The sequence below is a fragment of the Bos indicus genome, chromosome 13 (assembly GCF_029378745.1).
Source record: "Bos indicus isolate NIAB-ARS_2022 breed Sahiwal x Tharparkar chromosome 13, NIAB-ARS_B.indTharparkar_mat_pri_1.0, whole genome shotgun sequence".
Lineage (NCBI taxonomy): Eukaryota > Metazoa > Chordata > Mammalia > Artiodactyla > Bovidae > Bos > Bos indicus.
The window spans coordinates 16,685,608-16,712,282 of record NC_091772.1 but is presented as its reverse complement, the minus strand read 5'-3'; the positions used below and the strand labels follow the sequence as shown (position 1 = coordinate 16,712,282).

Here is a 26,675-nt window from a genome sequence, read left to right as displayed (position 1 = left end):
ATCTGTAAAACGGTGATCATTCATGAATGTATGGATTAAAACACATTAACTTCAAGAGGATGACAGTGCGCCTGGGATATGTGATGTACACATAAAGCAACAAAAGCCAGTAGGCCTGATGTGAAAAGCTAATCCATTAGGAAAGATCCTGATGCTGGGAAAGACTGGGGGCAGGAGGAGAAGAGGTGACAGAGGATGAGATGGTTAATGGCATCACCAACTCAACGGACACGCTGCTGCTCCTAAGTCGCTTCAGTCGTGTCCGACTTTGTGCAACCCCATAGATGGCAGCCCACCAGGCTCCCCCGTCCCTGGGATTCTCCAGGCAAGAACACTGGAGTGGGTTGCCATTTCCTTCTCCAATGCATGAAAATGAAAAGTGAAAGTAAGTTGCTCAGTCATATCCAACTCTTACAGACCCCATGGACTACAGCCTACCAGGCTCCTCTGTCCATGGGATTTTCTAGGCAAGAGTACTGGAGTGGGGTGCCATTGCCTTCTCCACAACAGACATGAGTTTGAACAAATTCCAGGAGGTGGTGAAGGACAGGGAAGCCTGGTGTGCTACAGTCCATGGGGTTGCAAAGAGTCAGACATGGCTTAGCCACTGAAAAACACCACCACCACAATTTCTGAAGAGGAAAAACTCCACACCAGCAGCTTTAGGAGAGAAGTGAGGCTCTGAGCCAGGAATGAAAGGGTGTTGGGATTGGATGAGAGGAGGTGAGATGGGGGTAGGCAAATGATATGAAAATAGTTCCCCTTTTGATAGCCTGGTCAGCAATATTTAGAGGCAGTGGCTAGCTTCAGGGCCTGGGGAAATGCTGTGGCTGATGCCACTTCCCTTGAGAGCCCTAAATTTAGAAGGAACCTGCTGAGGCCACGTCCACCGTGTGCTGCTATGGGGAGAGGAACACCTGGGATTTTGTCAACTTTTGCTGGAAGATGACTGCCATATAAGGCATTTCTAACGCATCACATTCAAATTTACTTTTACTGGGAAGAAAGCTTATTTCCATTAAAAATAACTGACTACAGAGCTATCATGATTTATTTGAGCCGCTTCTTGAGAAGTGAAAATCAGTTCCTGTCACCTCTAACTGACATATAAAGCAGGGTGGTTATTTATTTGCATATCTTAGTAGGAAAACCTCTCATTTGTCTAAGTGAGGCATATATTAGCTATTTTTAGGAACTCCTAATGCAGAAAACATAAATTCAGATGAATAAAGCAATCCTCTGAAACAGATTGCTAAACAGAAAAATATTTACCAAACAGCAATTCTATGCTATTATTTAGATGGGAGAAAAATATAGTTTTTGACATGCACAAAACTGCAGCATCCAGTTTTGTGCACGTCAAAAAAAGCATCAAAGTAGAATTTACGGGGTTCCCAAGTGAATTTGAGTTACTTTAAGGATAATGCATTATACCAATTTTATAACATTAATGCTTTATAAGTGGATTTTAAAAATAGAGAATGGTTTAAGATGGACCTCCATCAATGGAACATTACAGTTAGAAATACTACCTTCCTGTTATTCTTTCTTATTTTATGGATTATGCTTTAAAAGCAACAAATAATATGAAATAGATAAAACAAGCAAATTCAGAGACAGAAGATAGGGTGGTGATTACCAGTGGCTAAGGGGAGAAATTTTGTCCAGAATCTCTGCTTGGGGTGATGAGAAAGTTCTGGAAATGGATAACTTGGAGTTATGCAGCCATCACTGCATATGAATGCCACTAATTCTACACTTAAAAATGGTTGAAATGGTAAAAATTAAGCTGTATGTACTTTTAGCATAATAAAAAGCAACAAATAATCTAAGCATTTATTACTGACTTCACTAAAAATATTTTAATAAAATTTCATTCCTGGTCCATTTCCTTTCGTTTGCTAAGTAGGCTGTCACACACTTTTTCTCCTTATTCTCCAAAACCATAACTCTGTCTTCTCCACCTTCAGCAGATGGAACTATTTCACGAGAAGATGGAAGCTTCAAGGCATAAACCTGCTCAACTTCCTTCCCTCTGGTCCAACTTACGTCTTCTCCACCTGTTCTCCCCCAGCTGTGTCCTGTGTACGATCACATTCCAGGGCCACATCCCTGGAAACTCTTCTTTTCCTTGACCCCCCCCCCCCCAATGCCCACCATCCTTGTGATCTCACCCCCTCTCCAACCCAGGCACGACAGAGGATGAGATGGTTGGATGGCATCATTGACTCAATGGACATGAGTTTGAGCAAACTCCTCAAAGACAGTGGAGGGAAGCCTGGCATGCTGCCGCCCATGGGGTCGCAAAGATTCGGACGAGACTGAGTGACTGAACGACAACAACTCACTCACAAATGTGCTTGTATTCCCCATCCCTGACAACCTGTGACTTCGCTTCTGCAGATGCGGTTGCGTCTCCCCTCCCCCAGCAGCAAGCATCCCTTCCCACCATCGGGCAGCTTCTCTACCCTCTCCCTTTGCCTTCTGTACCCACCACTCTGCTGACCGGCTCTCCCCAAGGGCACCGATGACGCCAGTTTCCAGATCCAGTGGCTCATTCTTAATCTTCTTCCTCCATATTACACAGCACTGCTGACAGTCCTTCCCCCTCTGCCTGCCCTTTCATCTCTGTGGTCACTCTTTCAGCCACTCCTAGTTCAGCTTTCTTTACCTAAACTTCTGAAACACATCCAGGTTTCGACTTGAGTCCTTTCTGGCTAATCACACCCACATTGGTGGCTTCAGTGATCCCCTACTTAGTGATGACTTCAAAAAGACATTCTTCTTGAACTACACTTGCACGCCTTTAGTCCTATAGTTTCAGCTACACACTGGATCACTCCACGTGTCTTTCTGCCAGCTCAGGCACAGCCAGAACAAATACGAGTTCTACCTTTTCTTCAGTGCTCATGCCTCTCTGCTCTCTCCTGTCCTGCTCAATGGAATTACCATCCACTGACTCTTCCAAGCTAGAAATATTGGAATCAACTGTGAGTACTCCTTGATTTTTACCTCTTACATCCAACTGTGCAACAAGACCTACCAGTTTTATCCCGTTGTTTCTTTTGTATTGGATCCTTACTCTCCAATCCTTTTGACTTCCCTGGTGGCTCAGACTGTAAAGCATCTGCCTACAATGTAGGAGACCCAGGTTCGATCCCTGGGTGGAGAAGATCCTCTGGAAAAGGAAATGGCAACCCACTCCAGTACTCTAGCCTGGAAAATCCCATGGAGGGAGGAGCATGGTAGGCTACAGTCCATGGGCCACAAACAGTCGGACACAACTGAGCGACTTCACTTTCTTTCTTTCTCCAATCCTTTAGCTTGACAACTTCAGACCTTTTCCCTAGATTATTACAGTAGTTCCCTTATTAGTACCAACCTCCTCGTCTTTGCATGCAGTCTATTTGTCCTTCACCTTAACCATAAAAGCTGCCTTTCCAAAATCTCTTCAATGTTGAAAAACATAAAACTTCTCTCTGCCTACGGTATGAAGTCCAGACTCAAAAACTACACAATTTCTTCATTATGGACAAACTTCCAAACTTTAAAGAAACTGAACTGTGGCTAAAGATATCGATTAAACCAGGCATTTAAAAATATTTTAGTTTCTTAAAATGTGTTCCTCTAAATAGTTTTGTCTCAAAGAAACTTAAGCAAAACAAACCTCCCCTCACACAACTAGTAAGATGAAAACAGAACCTATAATGTTAGTTAAAAAAAAAAAAAAAAGCTTAGTAAACACAGAGAGGAGATATATGCAGAAACCCACAACTGATTTAATTTGCAAAACCACAGCTCTAGCTCAACTAAAGTAAAGATGACTTAGATAAAATACAACCAGAAAACTGAGATAAAAGCAATGGGGTAAATAAATTAAGCTGATGATTTAGCAAGCAAGTGTCATGCGTGTATAGCATGAAAGTCTGAGAAAGTGCTTTGGACAAAGAAAGGTGATGGGTTGACTCCAGAGAGCCCCTAGGAGCAGAAGTTCTTAGGGGAACCCCTGCTTGCTGGAAGCACCATTTCTTGGACCACGTCCATTTCATTTGTGATGATATGGTCACTTAGTTTCAGGAGAAAAATAAGATTTTATAGGTTGATGTTCAATTTTTGAGGTTGGGGTGGGAGACCACTGGTATTTATTAAGGCTCCTCTGCAGCCAGAATTAAGCAGTGGAAGTCATGAAAACTTCTACTTTCTCGACTCCCACCACCAACCAGCTGTGATACCCCAAATATCTCATCTAAGCCCCAGTTTCCTTGCCTTTAAAAAGAAGGGTTTAGATATTCAGAATAGATTTGTAGACATAGCAGGGGAAGGAGAGGGAGGAACGGATTGAGAGTACCATTAACATGTATACACTACCGTGTGTAAAACAGATAGCAGTGGGAAACTGCTGTATAACACAGGGAGCTCAGCTTCATGCTGTGTGACGACCTAACGGGGTGGGATGGGGGGTGACGGTCGGAGGCAGGCTCAAGAGGGAGGGGATCTGTGTATACTTATAGCCGATTCAAACTGTTGCACAGCAGAAGCTAACATAACACTGTAAGGCACTTATCCTCCAATTAAAATTTAAAATAAATTTTAAAAATGAAGAATCTAAAAACATCTGTCCTTGCTAAAATTCTGTACTTCACTATTTTTATCTCAATATTATTAAGATCAGAAAATGCTAAGAGTATTTATCCTTAGGGGAAAGAAGAGGGGAAGACCATTTTCAAATTGACTAGTGGTATTCCTTTTCCAGTAAACTAGACAGTAAGTGCATTCTCCGGGCTTCCCTGGTGGCTCAGATGGTAAAGAATCTGCCTGCAATGCAGGAGGCCTGGATTCGATCCTTGGGTCACGAAGATCTCCTGGAGAAAGGCATGGCTACCCACTCCAGTATTCTCACCTGGAGAATTCCATGGACAGAGGAGCCTGGCAGGCTACAGTCCGTGGGGTCACAAAGAGTCAGACACAACTGAGCACCTAACACACACATAAGCATGCTTTCTCAGGCACAGTGAAGCGTACTCCCTCCAATATGCAGATGTTAAAACAAGGAAAGGAAGTGACAGACTGGGGGCTTGGGCTGCAGGGGTGGGAAGTAATTAGACAGTCCTTTCGTTTCCTTCTACTCATTTGCCTGGGTGCTAAAACAGCAGCAAGAGGCATTAAAAAGTTCTGGATGTTTTGGAAAGGGAGAGGCCCTCTTTACTAATTGGAATCATAATAGTCAGAATCCATATATCTATTTAGATAACAAATAAGTAATGACAACCTAAATCCCAGGCATGTACCAGCTTAAAAAAAAAACACAACCCAGTGGTGACAAAGGAGTCAGGGCAGGCCTCATGGACGAACAGAGAAAATAAGGGTTATGCATCACTTGGAACCAGGGAAGGACAGAACAGGACTTTTCTGTATCACTGGTGACTTGTCTGCACCTTCTTTTTCTTTATACCAATTTTTTTTTTTTTTTTTGGTAACTGTTTATTGGAAGATAATTGCTTTGCAATTTTGTGCTGGTTTCTGTCATACATCCACATGAAGCAGCCACAGAACACCTATGTCCCCTCCCTCCTGAACCTCCCTCCCATCTCCCACCCCTCTAGGTAGCCACAGAGCACTGGGCTGAGCTCCCTGTGTTGCACAGCCCATTCCCACTGGCTATCTCTTTCACATACCGTAATGTAAAGTTTCCATGCTACTCTCTCAATCCGTCCCACCCTCTCCTCCTACACTGTTTCCACAAGTCTGTTCTTTATGTCTGCATTTCCACTACCACCCTGCAAATAGGTTCACCAGGGGCATCTTTCCAGATTCCATACACACGCGCTAATACACAATATTCGTCCTTCTCTTTCTGACTTACTTCACTTTGTACCATAGGCTCTAGATTTATTTGCCTCATTAGGACTGACTCAAATGTGTTCTTTTTTAAAGCTGAGTAACAGTCCATTGTATATATGTACCACAATTTCTGTATCCATTCATCAGTCGATGGACATCTAGGCTGTTTCCCTGTCCCAGCTATTGTAAAAAGAGCTGCAGTGGACCCTGGGGTACATGCGTCTCTTTCAGTTGTGGTTTTCTCAGGGCACATGCCCAGTAGTGGGATTACTGTGTCATATGCTTACCCATGATTTTATGGCAGTGAGCACATAGCAGATATTTCTCCTCTCCCTCCCACTCCATAGAAAGCAAGCACTTAGTAATCTAAGAACAGGCCAGGTTCCAGAAATTTTTCTCAATTCTTCATTCTTTTTACTGTAACTTCACAGCACTGTCGTGAGCTAGATGATCTTAACTTACATACTGTTTTTTGTTTGATTTTTAATGCCTTTCTCCTCCATGAGGGTTAGGACTTCAGCTCTCTTTTCTTCCCTGTATTCCCAACACCACATCCATCACTGACAATGATCAATGAAGGGCTGGATCAATTACTGTCTGTGGACTGAATAATTCCCTGCTTGTTCCAAGTCATAAAAGTTTCCATTTTCTCTAAGTTACTGATTAAGCCACTCTAACGTGTGAAGGCGATCTCAGTGGTACTTGCATTTTTCAGAGGATCTGTGTGTCTTAAATTTCTAGCTGGCAGAATTCTGGTACCACGAAGAAATGAGGCCCTTCAGGTGGTTACTGGAGGGTATTTTGAGATCAGGTGGGAAGGAGCATACCAAAGACAGCCACCCTTTAATTTGCTAGAATGTCTACTCCAAGGAAAAACAAATCCCTCTGTACTGTTCACAGACTCCTCCTTCCCTCTATGGGTGAACCCATAAATCTCCAAGTGCTGGCCCAGGAGGGTTGCACAGGGTCAGAAGCATAAGGGTCCATAAGGGTCAGAAAGATAAGGCTAAAACAGAAGCCCCAGAAAGCATAGGTACGCTTTGTTTCTGCCCTGAAGACAATGCATCATGGGCGTTCTGCATCTCAGTGGTTGTTACAGGTTTTTCTGTTTATTCGTTTTCAGGACTAACATATTCCACCTCTGAAAACTGCCCATTTGCTCAAATATGAAACACCTATGATATTTCTAGTTTATTTTGAAAGCCAACCAGAAAAATAATAGAGTACAGAGCTTTGAGATTTAAAAATAATTATTCTTTGGACAATATTGGCAAAACAAGTGTTTTCTTGAATAAGGATATCGCTTTGGACTTTCTGGAATCTTGGGCTTCAGAACGTGTCAAATAACAAAAATCAATAAATAACAGACATAAAAGGGATCAGAAACAATTTGAATCTTACCAGTGATTTCATAGATACGCAAACATACTGACTTAAAATCAGATTACAAAGTTACCTCAGGCATATATTGAGAAAGAATATAAATATGTCTCACAGCATAAAAATATATCATTCCTCTCATTTCCAGAATTGCCTTACAAAGTCAAATTTCAAACTTCAAAGTTATTACCAAAGGAGATTAATCTGGCTGCATTTCTCACTCATTTTTAATTAAACACACTTTCTTGTGAACAGCTCTTTGCAAGTTACAGTAGTCAACATATACATGTGTGTGTGTGTGTGTGTGTGTGTGTGCGCCCACAGATGATAGACTTTGACATTTTACAATGTGCCCCAAACCATAACTGATATAAGGAGGGAAGGAAGTCTCATAACTCATTTCTTAGAATTAACACTACTGTCCGGTAATATTTTTAAAAAACAATGAGTCAGTAGATACAGTATATTGCCTAACTCAGGCTAAGCCAAGTGGAGCGTCAGGAACACAGATTATAGCATCAAGCTGCCCAGGTTCAAATCTGAGCTCTGCCGTTTAGCAGCTCTGTGACTTTGAACAAGCTGTTTAACTCTTTCCTCATCTGCAAAATGGGGACAATAAGACGATCCACTCAAGTAGGTTAACTAACAGATGTAAGCTGATCAGAGCAGTACCTGGATGCAGAAAAATCTCGATCCAAGTTAGTTGTAACTATTAGTCTTGAGTTTATCCACTCAACAGAGTCAAAGGGATGACGATCATGTTTGCTTCTTCCACCACTTAGCAGAAAACATTTTCTCACAATGATTACTTCCTTTAGAGTTGTTTTGTCAAAAAGCAGCTCTGCTCGTTCAAGGTGGGCCTTCCCGCTCCCTCCCCCGAGTCGCACCACTTCCCCTGAAGCTCGCGTCAAGCCCAACAGTCGTCAGTTTCACTTTCACGGTATGCAGTCAGCGTGGCTGTGGAGGCGGGCTAGTCACTCAACAGGCACCTAAGTGAAATAAGCACCGCCTCATCATCGCTTTGCCCAACTTCTCCCCTGCCCTCTTGGCCAGGCAGTCACCTGTGGAGAAGGTGTGTGGAGGAGGGCTGAGGTTCGGTGCTATTTGGCATCCGGGTGCCCCGCCTTTTCATGAGATGCCCTTATGGGGTGCTGCTCCAGTATCTCCGTGAATGCACACAGCCAGGTCTGATGCCAGCTTCCTCCCTGCTTCTTCCTTCTTAATCGTGACACTGAGCTCTAGCTGACCATTCTGTTTCAGCTGCTAAGCTCGTGTCTCACGCTCTGTGTGTCTGGCCTGTTCTCTCTCTGCACGGTGGCAGTTCTGCGTCCACCCCTTTGGCTCCGTCACAGGCTTACTTTCACAGCTCTGACCTCCTCCTCATCACACCCGCCTTCTTCCTGTTTGGGGTTTTCTGGTCTTCCCTCAAGGCACCCCCCTGCTCTACCCTGTGCGGAGATCACACCAACGTCCTAGCTATGTACTGAGCACCTGCTGAGTAGGGGACGAGCCCAGGGCTGGACTGGAGAGAGAGACCCGGATCCTGGCCCTCAAGGAGCTCACAGTGTGGTCGGGGCAGAGGGGGTGTTGTTACTGCCGAAGTGGCTTCCGGTACAGGAAGCTGGGGAGCTCACTTAGGGGGGAAAGGATGTTTTAATTAGAGCAGGGGGTGGGGGCGCCTTTGCAGAGGCAGTGATGTCTGAGGGGTCGGTCGAGTGAGGATGCGAGGGGGAGAAGGGCATCTCTAGCGTGTGGTCCCCCATGGAGCTACGCTAACCAAGAGGCATGGAAGGAAAAGGTGGTGCTCAGGCCCTTGGGAGAGGGAGACTGGAGAGGTGGGCAGGGGACCTGCGAGTTGTGTCAAGGGCCTGGATCTTATTCTACAGGTGACGTGGGGCAAGGGAGAGAATGGCAATCCCATTTTTGTTTGCGTCAGACTTTTCTGCCACCAATGAGACTAGAGGTTCCGTCTCAGAAAAGAAATGTGAGGTGGTGAAATATTATCCTATCACAGCCTAAATACGTGTGTTTCCAAGGGTAGCTGCCAGAGCACCTCCCATTCCAAAGCTCTCCAGTGATGCTCCTCCCTGTCATCATAGCTGACCTGGGACTGGCTTTGACCAGGGGATCTCAGCAGAAGTGATGCTCCGTGGCTTCTTAGTTTGGCCCTTAAGAGATTTGAGCCTTTGTCTACTGCAAATATTTACTGCTAGGATCTAATCACCATAAAAAGAAGTCCAACGTGGCTGCATAGAGAGAAAGAGAAGGAGCTGGAGGGTTCCAGTCTTCTAGCCATACCCGCCAAGTGCCATCTATTGCTGCTTAGTCGCTCAGTCACATCCAACTCTTTGTGACCCTATGGACTGTAGCCCACTAGACTCCTCTGTCCATGGGATTTCCCAGGCAAGAATATTAGTATTTTCAAGAATTGCCATTCTCTACCTTGTCCCATGTCACTCAAGAATATTAGAGTGAGTTGCTATTTTTTTCTCCAGTGGATCTTCCTGAGCCAGGGATCAAACCCATGTCTCCCATATTGGCAGGTAGATTCTTTAGGAAGTCCATATAATACACTGGGTTGGCCAAAAAGTTCATTTGGGTTTTTTTGTAAGATGGTATGGAGAAACCTAAACAAATTTTTTGGCCAACCCAATATGAGCAATCCCATTTCAGATCTGTGCACAACTTCAGGAGAGACCCCGTGTGAATCCATGAACAGCAGAGCCAGCCCAAATTCCTGAGCCACAGAATCACGAGCAGATCAAATGGTGTTGTTTTAAGCCACAAAGTTTTGCGGATATTTGCTACACAGCGACTGATATCCAAAGCAATATTCTAGGTCAAATAAATATAAATAGTACACTGGGGTCTTAACAAGTTCAGGACAGCAGCACCGAGCCACTCCCTGCCAACATGTGTTAAGTTGCACTTCATTTAATTACTTATCACCAACTCTAACTTCAAACCTACGTCACACTTCACTTGTTAGTGCTCAAGCTTTTAAAAAATTGATTCTTAGAAAATGTAATCCTGTTTCCATCTTGCAAAAAACTAAGAGAATGCAGTGTGTGGATTAAAATTCCCTGGAATTCAGCCTGAACTTTTCTATTGATGGTTTTCAGACAAACACCCGAACAAACATGTGTCTCTTTTTGGACTTGCAGAATGTTTGATGGTTCTCCATATTTTGCTTTCTTAGCTGTACTGCTAAGTGTCTTGAGACAAACCAGTACTTGAATAAATGGTGTGATCTCTCTCTGGGTCTAGATATTTAGACCCAGAGGTCTATACTATTTTTTCCACCAGAAAATATCTACCATATTTTTCCAGGAGAAAATGACTTTGTATATTTATTTTTTCACATTACTATGTTTTAAAAGATTTTTTTTAATGTGGACCATTTTTTTAGTCTTTACTGAATTTGTTACATTATCGCTTCCATTTTATGTTTGGTTTTTTTGGCCCTGAGGGATCTTAGATCCCTGACCAGGGATGGGATCTGTACCTCCTGCATTGGAAAGTGAAGTCTTAACCATGGGATGGCCTAGGAAGTCCCCTGATTTTGTATATTTAATGAAGATATATTCTCTCTGTTTTGAGAACCTCTAGCTCCACCTTTAACCTGTTCTCAAAAGAGAAGGGCTTGCCCTTCTTCCTTTCATTTGAAATAATAAAATTCAAATATTGAATTGGCATTTCTATCTACCAATTTCACCTATGGGACACTATTAATGGATTAAGTTTGCCTTCATTAAATTTCTAAAATTATGTGCTAGCTTATGCTTAGCAATACTGGCAATTTGGGATCAAGCAAGTTGCTGAAGCTCCAGTATTTTGGTGATCTGATGTGAACAGATGACTCATTGGCAAAGTCCCTGATGCTGGGAAAGATTGAGGGCAGAAGAAGAGGGCGTCAGAGGATGAGATGGCTGGATGGCATCACCGACACAATGAACATGACCTTGGGCAAACTCTGGGAGATGGTGAGGGACAAGGACCCCTGGCGTGCTGCAGGCCATGGGGTCGCAAAGAGTGGGACACAACTGGGTGACTGAACAACAACAACGTTGCATTTATTTTATTTTAATAAGTAACGCAAAGCCTTTCCTACTGCTCACATGGCTTTCTTTCCAAAAGCACTTTCATCAAATACCCCAAGTGTATTATAAATAATAACAGATCTCAGGGCCCAGGAACTTAAAAAGAATCCCAGCAGTAAACTCCTTCTTTTTACTGGAACAGAGGAAGGTGAGAGTACTTTGTGCAGCACTTTTGGCAAATATTTAAGCTGCTTCTGCATCAGAACTTGGAATTATGCAAGTGATTTCTCCCTGACTTATTTCAAAGTCGTACGGACTTTAACTATCCAGGATTGCCGTGGAACCCTAGCCCATGCACCGTACTACTGAAGCCCATAAGGTAGAGCCTGTGCTCTGCAACAAGAGAAATCAGTGCAATAAGCCCAAGTTCTGCAACAAAGAGTAGCCCCCACTAGCCACCAACTAGAGAAAGCCTGCACACAGCAACGAAGACCCAGTGTAGCCAAAGATAAATAAGTAAATAAATATTTTTAAAAAAGAAGTAATGCAATTCAATCATTTAAAAATACATGATAATTTACTTTTCTTCTCCAATGACTGATGCAGAAGAACAAAGAGTTTCCACTCTTAGAGTGGAGAAGATGCTATCTGGCTGCTATTCCTCATGAGCTTATCTTCCAAAAACAAAGTCCACTGAGGAAATCAAGGTGTTCTTTTTAAAGAATCAGCATTTTGAGAAGAACTGGCTGTTATCAGACTTCTTGTGCTACCATCACCACTGACACAGGAGAAGGAAAAATGCGCTGTTGCCCTTTTTTTCATAGGTAGCTTCAATTTGCAAAATTTAAAACGAGAGCAGAATGATTTCAGTGTTTGGGTGACTGCTCTCCTGTTTACTGGTGAAGAGGCACATGTTCCAACCATTGGTAACACAGTAAGTTCCCTACATACAAACCTTCAAGTTGTGAACTTTCAAAGATGCGAACATGCATTCACATGTCCAGTCATGTAAGTTAGTTCACATGTCTGGCATACTTTTCAAGGTACTGTACTGTAAGATTTAACATGTTTTCTTTTTTGTATTTGTTATCTATGTATTATTTGCATGAAAAGTATTATAAACCTATTACAGTACAGTTACTATAGAGTTGATAAAGAAGGTTGGGTGCCAGAACTGACGCTTTCGAGTTGCTGGAGAAGACTCTTGAGAGTCCCTTGGACTGCAAGGAGATCAAACCAGTCAAACCTAAAGGAAATCAACCCTGAATATTCATTGGAAGGACTAATGCTGAAGCTCCAATATTCTGGCCACCTGATGCAAAGAGCCAACTCATTAGAAAAGACCCTGATGCTGGGAAAGACTGAAGGCAGGAGAGGAAGGAGGTGACAGAGGATGAGATGGTTGGATGGCATCACTGACTCAATGGACCTGAGTTTGAGCAAGCTCCGGGAGATAGTGAAGGACAGAGGAGACTAGTGCACTGCAGTCCATGGGGTCACAGAGAGTAGGATCAGATCAGATCAGTCGCTCAGTCCTGTCCAACTCTTTGCGACCCCATGAATCGCAGCACGCCAGGCCTCCCTGTCCCTCACCAACTCCTGGAGTTCACTCAGACTCACGTCCATCCAGTCAGTGATGCCATCCAGCCATCTCATCCTCTGTCGTCCCCTTCTTCTCCTGCCCCCAATCCCTCCCAGCATCAGAGTCTTTTCCAATGAGTCAACTCTTCACATGAGGTGGCCAAAATACTGGAGTTTCAGCTTTAGCATCATTCCTTCCAAAGAAATCCCAGGGCTGATCTCCTTCAGAATGGACTGGTTGGATCTCCTTGCAGTCCAAGGGACTCTCAAGAGTCTTCTCCAACACCACAGTTCAAAAGCATCAATTCTTTGGCGCTCAGCGTTCTTCACAGTCCAACTCTCCCATCCATACATGACCACAGGAAGAACCATAGCCTTGACTAGACGAACTGTAACAACTGAACAACAACATACAGGCAATTGTGTTATTTGGGTGCCTAGGCTAACTTTGTTGGATTTATGAACAAATTAGATTTATGAATGCACACTCAGAACAGAACTCATTCATATGTAGAGGACATAATATACTCTGTATTCTACACCCAGGCTAATGAATGAGTTAACTACAGGCTGGGAGCCATGACATGTGTTTGATACTGCACCACCCAGGTGCCTGGGGGAAATCCTGGTGTGAGTAGAATGTGTGTATCTCAAAAGACACCCTCCCCGAACAGCTACAAAATATTAGGATCAGGAGGAATTCTAGAGACCCCCCCTTATCCAACTCACTCATCTTATGGTCAACACAGCCAAGCAGGTCAGAGAACAGTAGTCTCCTACCCCAAACAGCTCAGGAAGACTGTATGACCGTGGAAAAGCTGGACCAAGGCAGGGCAAAGTTGCTCCAAGATCCTATAGCCTCTCTCCAGTCTCTGCTATGGAGAAGGACAATCTAATCTGGATTCTTAATACCCTTGCATGCCAACTCCCATGTGTCTTCATTCATTGCAAGGGACCTGGAAGTAAGGTGGAGGGCTGGGGAGGGGAGGGAGGCAGCCATGGTATAGAGTCTGGCCAAACAGAAGGCAATGCACCGGAGTGTAATAATGCACTTGGCCCCATGCACCACTTCTCAGTCAGACCCCTGACATTCACCGTAAGCACATGGGCAAACGTTACACTGCTCGGAGCTCTTAGTACTAATGAGCAGGTCCTGAAAAACATGACATTTGTAATTAGACTCCTTCATGCTGGCAATGAGAGAAAAATAAAATCTGTTCTCTGATGAGGAGATGTCCTAGCTTCCACAAGTGACGATGCAGTCTGAGCTCTGTGCTGAGAGTTTAAGAAGAGAAGGAAATAGAAGACCTGGTGTATGTCCTTTGTGTATGTCAACCCTAAAGGAAATCAATCCTTAATATTCATTGGAAGGACTGATGCTGAAACTGAAGCTCCAATACTTTGGCCACCTGATACGAAGAGGTGACTCACTGGAAAAGACCCTGATGCTGAGAAAGACTGAGGGCAGGAAGAGAAATGGACAACAGAGGATAAGATGGTTGGATGGCATCACCGACTCGATGGACGTGAATTTGAGCAAACTCTGGGAGATAGTGAAGGACAGGGAAGCCTGGTGTGCTACAGTCTATGGGGTTGCAAAGAGTCGAACACAACTTAGCAACTGAACAACAACAAGGTCACTGACCAACAACAAGGTCACTGACCAAGCTTTCTCAGGAGATAATAACTGAATTACAGTATCATTATTGGGACTTCCCTCGCAGTCCAGTGGCTAAGACTCCCTGCTCCCGATTCAGGGGATCCCTGAATCTAATTCAGTTCAATCCCTGGTCAGGGAACTAAATCCCACCTACCTCAACTATGAGTCTAAATGCTGCAACTAAAGATTCCGCATGCCACAACTAATACCCAGCGTAGCTAAATATATAAAAATTAGATAAAATATTTTTACTGAGCTCTGTTTATGAGCCAGATAGAATCAAAAATCCCCAGAGACACAAGAAAGCAGAATAGGGAGAGGACACACATCACAAGCTACATAGAAAAGATGTAACAGGAAAGGACTCTCTCCTGGGTAATTGCCAAATGGACCCTGGTGGAGAAGAGGCTCCATAAACAAGGTGAGGAATCCACCCGGGTACCACCTGATCTTCTCACTTCCCAGAGGAAAGCAGAATGCTTTGGGTGGAGACTCCATTGAGCTCTGGAGGGCAGGGATGCTGAGCTTCATACAGTTAAAAGCATCTCCCTTGTTTGGCAGCCAAAGATGAGCATAACTCCTCGGTTGCCCTGGTGTGATGGCCCACCCCCTCCCCCAGGATGGAACCGTCCCAGTGGAACGCACAGAGCATTTCCCCCAAAACATGATGGCATACATGCAGAAGTGTACTGTAAAAATTGCCTCTAAAATCCCACTGAGGTGACATGGGCTTTTGAGGTATAAGCCCAAACCCTAAGCTCCCGTCTTAACATTGTTTTAGCCATGGCTTACTAGCTGTTGGGAACCCATGCACATGCTCATTTTATTACTGCTGGGATTTAATTTTAATCTTCTTTAAAAGAGTATGGGTTTTTCTCCTCTGGTTTCATATTTTTGGTTATTCCACCTTTCAGTAAGTCCCCTAAAGCAAGGGCCCCCAACCTCTGGGCCACAGACCTCTGTCAGATCAGCGGCATTAGATTAGAAATATAGGACACAAAAAATGTAATGCTCTCAAATCATCCTGAAACCATCCACCTGACTTCCTGGTCCATGGAAAAACTGTCTTCCACAAAACCGATCACTGGTGCCAAAATGGTTGGGGACCGTTGCCCTACAGAATTTATGACTCTTCAGTTCAGACCCCATGAACTGCAGCACAGCAGGCCTCCCTGTCCATCACCAACTCCCGGAGTTTACCCAGACTCATGTCCATTGAGTCGGTGATGCCATCCAACCATCTCCTCCTCTGTCGTCCCCTTCTCCTCCCGCCTTCAATCTTTCCCAGCATCAGGGTCTTTTCAAATGAGTCAGTTCTTCACATCAGATGGCCAAAATACTGGAGTTTCAGCTTCAGCATCAATCCTTCCAATGAACACCCAGGACTGATCTCCTTTATGACTCTTAGATGATCATATTTTGCAAAGCAGAAGTAGAGCCACAGATGCAGGGAAGAAATGTAAGGATGCCAAGGCAGGCGTAGGGGCGGGATGAACTGAGAGACTGGGGCTGACGTACATCATTGTTGTTCAGTTGCTGAGCTGTGTCAGACTCTTCGACATGTATACACACGACTATGTATGAAATAGATAACTACTGAGAATCTACTGCACAGCGCAGGGAACTCTCCTCAACTTGGTGACCTAAATGGGAAGGAAACCCCAAAAGAGGGGATATATCTATATGTGCAGCTGAATCACTTTGCTGTACAGCAGAAACACAACATTGTAAAGCATCTATACTCCAATAAAAATATTTTTTAAAACGAATTTATTACTCTCTACTTTTAAGACATTTTTCTTTGAATGCTCTCAATTATTTAATCTTTGGCAGGCCTTTATCATCCTAACTCTTGAATTTCATCCTTCACTTTCCATCTTTTTTATCTTTTTATCTTTCTTAATGAAGTTTAAGATCATGATGGTTTTGTTCTGAAAGATCCTAAAAACATCGTTTTGTTAAATTTTAATCTCTTTTATCCTTTGACATTTTCTTTTTACTAAAATAATTTTGAGCTCTCTGTATATCTGCATTCAATGCCTCATCCATTTGCTAGTAGGGGGAAATTTTGGAATATCTCAGTATTACTTTTTGTTTCCTTATCATTCTTAACTCAGTCTCTTTTCCTTTCATTACTGGCATTTCTCAACAAGGTGAGAAACTGGGAGGGTGATAGGGGGAGAAAAGCCCACCACAGGGATGGGGAGACAGAGTTTCTCCCTTGTAAGAAGTTGTCTTTAAGCATGTAAAATGTTTTCTATCACCTTCAACTCTGAACTTCTAGTAGAAAGTATCTAGGTAATTCTAGAAACCCACAGGCAAAACCTGCTGAGTTGATGATCCCACTTGTGCAGACATTTTTATTTTCTGCACCAAATGATTTTCTGCTCCAAAATCATTGCAGATGGTAACTGCAGCCATGAAATTAAAGGATGCTTGCTCCTTGGAAGGAAAGCTGTGACAAACCTAGACAGCATATCAAAAAGCAGAGACATCACTGCTGACAAGGTCCGAATAGTCAAAGCTATGGTTTTTCCAGTAGTCATGTAAGGTCGTGAGAGTTGGACCATAAAGAAGGCTGAGTACCAAAGAATTGATGCTTTCAAACTGTGGTGTTAGAGAAGACTCTTGAGAGTCCCTTAGACAGCAAGAGATCAAACCAGCCAATCCTAAAAGAAAGCAACCCTGAATATTCATTGGAGATGAGGGCAGCAGAAAATGAGATGGTTAGACAGCATCACTGACTCAGTGGACATGAGTATGAGCAAACTCCAGGAGACAGTGAAGGACAGGGAAGCCTGGTGTGCTACAGTCCATGGGGTCGCAAAGAGTCAGACCCAACTTAGCAACTGAAGAACATTCATGTTACAGAGTCCAGGTTTCATTCCAAATAACACTGGGTAGCCACTGCAGAGTTTAAAGCAAGGAGTGACAAGCTCAGATCTGGGTTCTACAAGGATCCTCCCAGCTGCACAGTGGAGAATAACCCACAGTAACAGAGACCAGGGAGGAGGTTCTGGCAGTGATCCAGAAGAGAAATGGTGGTGACCTGAGTCAGGGCAGGAAAAGGTGGATGGAATAAAAAGATATGTAGGGGTGTGCATCTACCAGAACTTGGCTTGGGGTGAAATGAGGAGGTGAGGAGTCAAGGAAAACATCTAGATTTCTGCTCGTGCAAGAACAGGTGAAACAGCGCCAGAGACAGAAAAGAACGGGAAAGAGGTTATCTTGTGGGAAGAGAAAGGGGAAGACCATGCAAGCAGTCTGAGGCATGTGGTATTAGACACACCCATTTAACAGACACAAAAGGACTCTGGAGAGGTCACAGTTAGGGAGTGGTCAGCAAGGGGATGGCTGTTCAGGTCAGTGAGCATGAGGTTACCCACAGAGTGAGAATCCAGAGGAACATCAACCTTCCAAGGGAAAGGAGGGAGAGCAGGAGCTTGCAAAGCCGAAGAGGGGAAGGAAGGAGAATGGGAAGCAGGGGTGGGATGAAGGTGTTGCTCCGAGAATGCAGAGGTGCTCAGTACACCATCTGCTGCAGAGAAGTCAAGGAAGAAAGGAGTGGAATTGAGCAAGAGTCAGCAAAAGGGAGGGCTTCCCTGATGGCTCAGTGGTAAAGAATCTGCCTTTTAATCTCTGGTCCAGGAAGATCCCCTGGAGGAGGAAATGGCAACCCACTCCAGTATTCTTGCCTAGAAAAACCCATGGACAGGGGAGCCTGATGGGCTACAGTCCGTGGGACTGCAAAGAGTCAGACATGACTTAGTGGCTGAACAACAAAAAAAGTAAAAGGGAGCATGAATGTGTTAGATCCCCAGAGGCAACAGGGCCAGATACCTGTGGCCACGACAGGGAGTGAGGACAGAGCAGCGGGGGCGGGGGACAATCTGAGGAGGCTGGCTGTGAAGAGGAGGAAGGAGGCCATGGCTGGAGGAAGGTGAAGAAGGATGGCCTTCTTCTTCCGAGAAGGAAGGGGCTTCAGCATGCTTGTGCAGTGAGGTGGGACCAGGCGGGGGGCTGGAGGGGGGGCCATAAGGAAAATACAGATGCAGAACGAGATAATCAAGAGAATGAGATTCCTCCTCCTTCCATGGAGGAGGAAGAAACGGAATCCAGAGCATCAGTGGACGATGAACCTTAGAAGGTGAGGCTTCTGTTTTTTTATCATAAAAGACAGGAAGGGAGGGTAGATCCAGAGCTGGGCATGGAGCCGTCATCACAGGGTTAGGTTGTTTCCATCAGGGAAACTCCGATTTTCTCAGCGAAGCAGGCTGAGGGGATGGTGGCGGCAGGAGACGGTCTGAAATGGTTGCTGTACTCTACAGGGGCAGGGAGCTGACTGGGCAAAGTCTGAGGGAGGGCCTGGCTGACGCTGCAAATCACAGAGCCCTGATGCCACGAATTTGCAGTTACATGATTCTGTCCAGTAGAAGTGCAGCAGCCTCCGGCTCCGGGAGAAGGAGATGGGACTCTGCTGTGGACCTGGGAACCCCAGTTTTGGAAAGAAAAGAACATCACCTCATGTGGCTCCACCCAAGCTGCTGCTCCCAGCCTGAGCAGGGGGGTGGGGAAAGCTTCAAGGGGAGGGCGGAGGGGCTGTTTTCATCTTTGTTGACTTCAGGCCCCACAATCTCTGGTCTGTTGAATCAATACTATTTTTTTCTAAGTGATTTCTTTTTTTTTTCCTTAAGAAGCTGACAGGGCACATCCCAAAGTCCGTATTCCTCTTAACAAAAGTGGAATCTGATTATAAGACTCTCCTCTTGAGATGACATCTTCCCCAAACAGCCAACTGATGAACAAACTTTGGGAATATAACCCACAGAGGCAGAAAAAGGAGCTTAAATTGGGGAGCTGAGAGATCAGAGTTCACAGCTAGTCATTTGTTGTGATGAAGATTCTTGACCTCAACCCACCTCAGCATCTCTATAAACTGTGGATGAGCCACTCAATGGGCAGGACTTGAGGAGAAAATGTCTCACATACCCAGAAACCCAGCATGATGCCCATTCAACCAATATCACTTTCCTCTGCCTCCCTCCAGGCCAGAGCGTGTATGACTCTACAACCTAAAGAAACATTACAGAAAACTAAAGGTCATGGGTCTAGGATGATCATAAGACACATGTCCCAAACTCCATGATCCCAAATTTCATGAATTATTTACTCTTGCTATGTGAAACGCATGCTAGTCTTTTCTGTTCCATTTCACGTTTAAAGATTTGCTTGTTGCAACACAATGCAAATCTCACAATCCAATAATGATTGTGCTTTGCAGTTTAAAAAACACTAGATGAGAGGCCCAACTCTATATCACTGCAAACAGTACATTAACAGACCACAGAATGGAAAAAGTTGAAAACTACCGCTCTAAAAACGCTACCACACAGCTGACATGAATTTCTCCCCAAACTGCAAGAAAGACATGTCAGCTGACTTTCATGAAAGACTCGGCCTCTTGCTCACCTGGGCTGTGAAGAGTCATCTGACCATGAATTCTCAGAGCCTGGCTTCCTTTGGAAACTCACCCAAATCTTGGCAACAAGACTCTACCGGCTAGATGCTTATTTTAGCATATGCCCAGTGTGAACAATGCAGAGGGCTGGAGACGGGTAACAGGGTAGGCTAGCCAAGGGTGATTAAGGGTCCACTCTTCGTACTTTCAACTAAAGAGTGGTTGATGTGGTAGTGATCAACACACTTTGAGAGGGAAGTGTCAGGGCTCACCCCATTCTCCTCCCTCACTGCTCTGCTCAAACCAGACAGGGTTTGTCCTTCACCTTACTAGAATGTCATGCTCACAGGCCATCCTAAAATGCAATCCCACCTTCCAAAACATCCTCACCCGCACAGCAGGTCTCAGCTGAGCTGCCACTTTCTCCGGATGCCTTCCCAGACAGCCCAGATCTAGTGTGCCCTTGGCACCATGTGTGTGCCCAGTACAGCATGTACACCCTCATTCTGCACTGGGGGTTCACTGGGGGCTCCTTGGGCCCCAGTCCTGCTGTAGGTGCTGGGAAAAGGGCTACAGGGAAATGCCAGCCTTTTTGGAGTCTACTGGCGAAGAGGAAACAAATGAGTCTACAGCATAGTTGTGCATGGTAATATTATAAACTGACATAACATGATGAAGTCATCACACTCAGAACTTCCCCTTTACCTGCCTGCATCTCGCCCGTGCTTACACAGCAGCGTGTGGCTCTGAGGCTCCCAATAAAAACTTGGTGGATGAAAGCACAACCATCAACTTTCTGATTTTCTCCACTGTCCTGGGAATCTGTCTTGTTTTGGTTACATACAAGAAGATAACCTTTAGGTCTGCAAAGTGTCTGTTCTGCACATTTAGCATCATTACAATGAATGCCACGCTTACTGATTCTCAACAACTGCTCATTGCTAAACCACAAGGTACTTCGTGTAAGTAGGGGCAGCCCTCTCTAGAGGGCAGAAACCCTTCTGCCCGTGGGTTCCCCAGTCCTGCAGGAGATGCTGGAGTCGTTAAGTCCTCCAATTATTCTGCACTAAAAAAGGGGACATATTAACTTCATTTCCTAATTTTGTGGCTGTTCTCTGCTTCTGGGGGAGAATGTTCCTATTTGTAAGACATATGCATGAAAGAACTGATAAGGTGATAGGGTATTGAGTCAGCAACTTATTTAGACATCATCAGTAGGGTTAAAAGGATAAAAGGATTTTCCCCTTTGTACTGTAGTTACAGCTTTTCTGTAAGTCTGGGGTGTTTCAAGGTTAAAAGAAATAAAGAGAGAGGAAAAAAATAAAAAGGGACGTAAGCACAGGATGAGATAGGGAAAAAAATAATGAATTCAGAAGCAGCATCAACCCATGAACCCCTGAGGTCGGGCACGAAATGGTTTGGTAAAATGTTAATTGGTTACCATCTCATACCCATTAGGATGGCAACACTCAACAAACAGAAAGTAACAAGCATGGGCGCAGACGGGAGACACTGAAACCCTCCCGCACTGTTGGTGGTAATGCAACATGGTGCAGTCGCCATGGAAAAGAGCGTGGTGGCTCCTCAAAAAACTAAACACAGAATTACCATCTAAGCCAGCAATTCCACTTCTGGGTATACAGCCACAAGTACTTAAAGCAGATATCTGAAGAGATATTTTTACACTCATATTCACAGCAGCCTTATTCATAAGCCAAAATGTGGAAGCAACCCAAACAACCATGAACAGGTGACTGGATAGACAAAATGTGGTAGATACATTGTGGGAGATACTGTTGTTGCTCAGCTGCTCAATCGTGTCCAACTCTTTGTGACCCAGGCTTCCCTGTCCTTCACCATCTCCTGGAGTTTGCTCAAACTCATGTCCATTGAACCAATGGTAGATAAAATGGAATATAATTCAGCCTTTAAGGAGAAAGGAAATTCTGACACAGGCTACAACACAGATGAACCTAAAGGACATTAAGCTTAGTCAAACAAGCAACTCACAAAAAGATAAATCCTGTATGATTCCATTTATACAAGGGAACTAGAGTAGCCAAATTCAGAGATAGAAGGTAGAATGGAGGTTTCAAGGGCTGAAGGAAGGGGGAATGGGGAGTTAATGTTTAATGGGTAGATAGTTTCCGTTTTGCAAGATGAAAAGAGCTCTGCAGATGGATGGTGGTGACGGCTGCATGACAGTGTGAATGTACTCAGTGCCACTGACCTGTTTAAAATTTAAAAATGATTAAGATGGCAGATTTTGTCAGGTGTATTTTTATCACAATTTACAAAATTTAATTGGTAGGTTATCCAGCTCTGTGGTTTTTGGCAAGGCTTGGCAATCACACAGGCCTGATTCTAACAGTTATCAGCTGTTAAGAGCTGGGCAAGTGACTCAACCTCCCTCAGCCTCCATTTCCCCAACTGCAAAATGCGAATGCTAACAAGGATAATGACAATGATGGTGATATCAAATTTATAAAAACTTTGCAAAGATTAAATGAGACTAATATTTACCAAATACAAGTAAAATTATGTGCCATATAATATCTGGCACATAAATTATAAATACTAATACATCAATAAATCATGTCTTACTGCTTTTGTTAGCTCTGATTACCATGAATAGGATTAGCTTAATTCAAAGTTATAATTTTTAAAAAAGTTATATAAATGAGCTTATTGACAAAACGGAAACAGACTCATAGATTTCAAAAACAAACTTACAGTTACCAAAGGGGAAATGCTGGGGGTAGGGTGGCGGGATCCATTAGGAGCTGGGGATTGACATACACATCAGTTGAAATCAACAAGGATCTACTGTATAACACAGGGAACTAGACTCAATACTCTGTATTACCTGTATGAGAAAAGAATCTGAAAAAGGATAGACACATGTACAACTGAATCATTTTGCTATACACCTGAAACTAACACGACACTGTGAATCAACAATACACCAATAAAAAAAATTTTTTTAACCAAACAAAGAAAAAAATCAAAAGATAACATCGGCCTATAGAGTATGTACTGCCAGAGTGAGTGGCTTTGAATATCTGCTGATTTAATCCCAGAGCAGAAATCTATGATTCCAGGCTTTGGCTGTGCTATTCTTAATTTCAGAAACTTCTGGTTCTCATTTGGTCTCAAGGATATCCTCAGATGACTGAGCAATGTGAATAATCGTGTACAAATGGTTGACAGGTTAAAATAATGAAAGAGGTTTCCATTATTGCAAGGAAACACCTCGTAATTAATCTTTTTGCCTCAACATCATGTTTTTCTATGATTTGCTCCTGATTTCTGCCTTGACAGCTAGAATAGGAATTAAGAAGCAAAGCTGGATGCGTGACTGCTTGAAAATGAGAAACTTAAACTTCCAAACTAATAGACACAAACAGAAAGAATGAGTTTAACATTATGTATGTTGTCACAAGACTAATTCCCTTGCTTATAATTACAATCTGATTTGGGGCAATAAATTTATATAAATATGAACTCACATGATACATCTGTGTTCTCTGGTCCTTTTTATCATATAATCTTTTTTTTTATTTTAATGAAATGATCTGTGAAAATTACTTGGGAAAAATGATAAAAGATTGAACCCTATAAAAAGGATGTCATCTGAAATCAAAAATATTCTTATTAAAGGTTATATTAGATGACTACATCAACAATACTTTTAGAGGCAAGCAACACAATCAGTAACTCCAAAGCAAATGCATTCAGAACAGGTAGTACTAATTCCAATTCCTATTTTAAAAGGAAGGCAAATGTCCTGTCATCAAATTCCACATTGTAAGGAGATTTTGTGGAGCTTTACTCCTGAATGTCAGTTACAGATTTGTACTATAAGGCCACACTCTTGGAAAAAATCCTGGACCCAGTCCACATGGAATTTCAGACTCACTACACCAGACTCACTACACAGAAGAATTGCCTCTTTTCCATAGAAGAGAGGGAATATATTACAACTGCAAGAGGGACCTTTATAGAAATAGAGAGGAATGGGCTATTCCAGGGAGCCCCCCCAACCCCCCGCAGGACCTGCTACAAACAAGAGAAAGCTCATTTCTGAAAGGCACCTTTGAGATCTGAAGAAGGACCAAGGTGCGACTAACTGAACAATATCTCTGCATAAATGGAAGGCCAGGGGCACCTCAACAAAAGAAAGTTCTAGTCACTGGCCTATGTATCTTTCAAACAGACAATAGGGAATTTCTGCAGAAGGGAGAAGGATCTGGGAGGACAAAGAAGCTTGCCCGTGAGCCACATGCCATCCCAAGCCACCGCTGCACAAGACGGTGGCGGAAGTGAACACGACAAGGCGGAGGGTGGTGACGAGAGTCCTCCCTGGAAGTTTACATTTTAAAAGCTTACAAGAAAAATCACAGAGGGCCGAAACAAAGGCTGGCCATGGGGACAGGTCGCTCTTGAAATCAGAGAAAAGTTTATGAGGGGGGGGGGAAAAACCCCAAACAAACCAACTTAATTTAGACTTAATTGCTAACTTGGAGGAGTTCCACAGCTGAGGCTTTGAAGGTTTTTAAGAAGCTCTTCCTATGCCGCATCTTTAAATATATGTACGTTCAATCAACATGAGAAAGACTAAGAAGAGTCTGCCGCAGACACCTGCTTCAAACAATAGTGCTAATCTCCGAGGGGTTCTAAACAGCCGCGCACCAACTTCAGAAGTAATTTGCAACCAAATTAGTAAATGTCATCCTCCTTCCCAGGAGACACAGCATTTTTTAAAAAAGATTAAAGCACTGGCGGTGAGACTGCCATTTTACAAGAGTTAAAAGATAAGTTCGGGGGGGAAATGAAGATGGTGATTCACAGGATTGGGGTGTGGGGTGGGAGTGGAGCACCACCATTTTACTAACAGGGCTTGTCTATCAAATTTCTCCACCAGAAAAGGACGGTGGTGATCACAGCTTCTAGAGAATAACGTTAAGGGGAGCAACAACCAGACCTATGTTCAGAAAGGGACCTGCACGTTCTCCATACCCGGGGATGGACCATTCTACGGACAAGGAGAGAGGCGCCTTCTCATTCTCCCCGTGTCACCAGCCCCTCCTGGTCAGCTCGGTCCACCACTGAATCATCTTTTATCAGCACCACTCTGAGCAGGACAAGCCCAGGGACAAAGCTTTCTCCTTGCAGAAACCCCAGCGTCTCCCAGGTGAGCCTGCCTCGGAGCTTGTCTTCATCCAGGCGCGCCCGCCCGCAGGGAGCGCCGTTGTTAGCGTGAAAGGTCCATTTCACACTGATAACCCGAGCTCTTGAGAACCGAATAAAATAAAGGCACTAACTCTAGTTTCTTAACGTGTGGCCCCCAAAGCTGAAAAAACACTCTCACCCCAAGATTACAGGATTGAGCACCAGTTTTTTGTTTTGTTTTCTGACATCTATCAAAACTGGCCTCCTCCTGCCCCAGGCCCCTGGAAAGAAACTTGGCTTAGTTTAGAAGTGAATGTTGGCAGCCCCGTCTGCTTCTCGAGCAAACGCCAAGAAAACTTTATTTCCCTCCGTGGACAGGCTGCCACCGCATCACACACCTCTCCTTCCCAGGGCGTGCGGGAAACAGTAAACTCTCCGCCACCGTCTTCCTTCCCTCCCTCCCGCCCCGCAGTTTAGGTGAGAGAAAAGCCCAGAAGGAAGCGGAGGCGCCCCAGCCCCTGGCCCCGACGGCCTCTACCCAACCAAGGTCCGCGCCTCGCGGGCGTCCCGCGCGCCACAAACCGCGGAAACGAGACCCAAAGTTTGCAGCGCTTGTCGCCCTTTCCGAGTTCACTGTCCTGCCGCCTGCCCCGTCCTGGACCGGCTCGGAGCCCGAGCTGGGTGGCCGCCCCCCTCCCCGCGTCCCTTGCAGGGCGCCCTGCCCTCCTGATCGGTCGGCGACCCGCGCGGGGACCTACCTGCCGGTGGCGGCGGCCAGAGCGCGCGGCTGGGCGGCGGCGCGGGCACGGGCGGCGCGGGCCAGGGGGCGCTCGTCACCCCGAGGCCCCGCCGCCGAGCCGGCTGCCCGGACGCCCGCCCCGGAGCCGCGGCCCGCGCACCGCCCGCCGCGCGCCGCTCTCCTCCGGGGCCCGCCCCGCGCTGCGCCCCGCGCTTCCGCTCGCAGCGGCTCGGGCCTCGAGACCTGGTCCCATCCCCGCGCCGGGGATGCTGAGCTGCGCGCGGGCAGAGGCACCCGAGACCACGTGACTCTCCATCTAACCCAACCGAAAAGCGAAACGAGCCTTCCCACGGGAAGGATCAAGGTCATCAGATTAAAAAAAAAAAAATTCAGCTGTTTGCCAGCCTTTCCACTAGAAAGGGCTGGTGTGCCCTGTTCTTTTAAACTGCCCCACCCGAGAAAGATTTGGTGCTGGATAACCCGACCTCTGACTTTGTTTCTGCACCGTTTTGGGGGTTTTTTGGTATCATTTCCTAAGTTGCATTGCTTTAAACTTGACAGCCCTTGAAGCTGCAGTGTAACGTCTTACCGGTGTCTCGTCATTGGAGGATTTTCACGCCTGGCTGGTGGTCCTGATGGTCCTGCTGAGGATAAGTGGGGTGCTTTTGTTCTGTGCTCTAGAGAATAACTTTTTCATTCAGGATAGACTACTGGTTACCAGCACTGCAGGCCTGTTCCCTCTGAATTATTACGCAAAATGATTAAAATGTACTTGGTTAAAGTGCTTGTTGCTCTAATATACTA

General features: G+C 44.7%; 1 protein-coding gene across 2 annotated transcripts in view; it reads right to left on the bottom strand.

Moving 5' to 3' along the window:
* PRKCQ (protein kinase C theta) overlaps nucleotides 1–26,078 on the bottom strand; it is a 152,482-nt gene extending 126,404 nt beyond the window's left edge. The window contains exon 1 of one of the 2 annotated variants that reach the window (XM_070800764.1): nucleotides 25,891–26,078. The gene's annotated coding sequence lies outside the window, so the exon portion shown is untranslated. Of the gene's footprint in view, nucleotides 1–7,893; nucleotides 8,829–25,890 lie in introns of those variants that run through there. The other variant, XM_070800765.1, reaches the window with a different exon arrangement.
* Between the last annotated feature and the right edge of the window lie 597 nt (nucleotides 26,079–26,675).